We start from the raw sequence: 917 nt of genomic DNA, 5'->3' as shown, positions 1-917 counted from the left end.
CTGGGATGGAACTCATTCACTCGACCTTAGAGGGTAACGTCTCCACCAGCCTGGAACCGTAGGGTAAAACAATTACAAGTTAATTGTAGAATAACTTCTTGGTCTAAGATAACCGCATTCTGGGAGAAAAGGACAACACATATGAAACCTCTATAGCTGTGCAGGTAGTACAAATTAAAAGTCAACAAGAAAAGAGTGAAATATGTAGTAGGCCTCAAACTGAGACCTCCGTGGGGTATTTCATCTTCATTTGATCTGTTTACTTTTTCATGGCCTATTGGGAAATACTGGAATGTCAAAAAGATGTAAGCTTATTACAGCAGGCGAGAAGAGTTTGGATAGAAAATCTATTTCTTTTCCTGTTTGTTATTTGCAGTGCTGAGGATCAGAACCAGGCTTCACACATGTCAAGGTAGTGATCTACTACTGAAATACATCCCAGTCCAGAAAATCAATTTCTAAAATGAAAAATTAAAAAACATCACAAGTAGGACTTGCAAGCTTGTCTAGGCTTTGCTCCAGGAGCGCTTCAGCGATTTCCCTTCCTGTGGGAATGGCAGAAATTCAGGACTGAAGTCCTGGCCTGGACCCAGTCCTTCTTCTCCTTCCCCTCTGGCCACGAATGAAGTTTCAGTTACCTCCTCGAGCACGGGGCGCACTTCACGGAGACAGTTAACCAGTCCCAGTCCTCCGCGGCGCCGCTCGAGAGTAAACCCTGCAACAAATGGACAGACCGACGGCGCGAGGGCGGAGCAGCCCACACCCGCGCAGGACCGTGGCCCTTTTCCTGGGCGCCTGCACTCGAGGCGAGGGACAGCGGGCTGGAGTCCCGGAGAAGCGGCCCAGCCCGCGGGCGCCTGCCCGAGTCGTAGGTGTCAGTCGCGGCTAGCGGGAGCAGGGACCCAGAAGCCGCGCGG

The 917-nt window shown here is 50.4% G+C and overlaps 1 long non-coding RNA gene across 1 annotated transcript; it reads right to left on the bottom strand.

Moving 5' to 3' along the window:
• Positions 1-203: 203 nt before the first annotated feature.
• On the bottom strand, positions 204-911 carry LOC102011004. The gene is made up of 2 exons (XR_260530.1): positions 639-911; positions 204-545 (listed from the first exon to the last, which is right to left on the bottom strand). It is a non-coding gene; the product is annotated as an uncharacterized LOC102011004 (long non-coding RNA).
• Positions 912-917: the final 6 nt, after the last annotated feature.

Source organism: Chinchilla lanigera, unplaced genomic scaffold (genome assembly GCF_000276665.1).
Source record: "Chinchilla lanigera isolate Chin_1 unplaced genomic scaffold, ChiLan1.0 scaffold00017, whole genome shotgun sequence".
In the NCBI taxonomy this organism is placed as follows: domain Eukaryota; kingdom Metazoa; phylum Chordata; class Mammalia; order Rodentia; family Chinchillidae; genus Chinchilla; species Chinchilla lanigera.
This window is presented reverse-complemented; position numbering and strand designations above follow the sequence as displayed.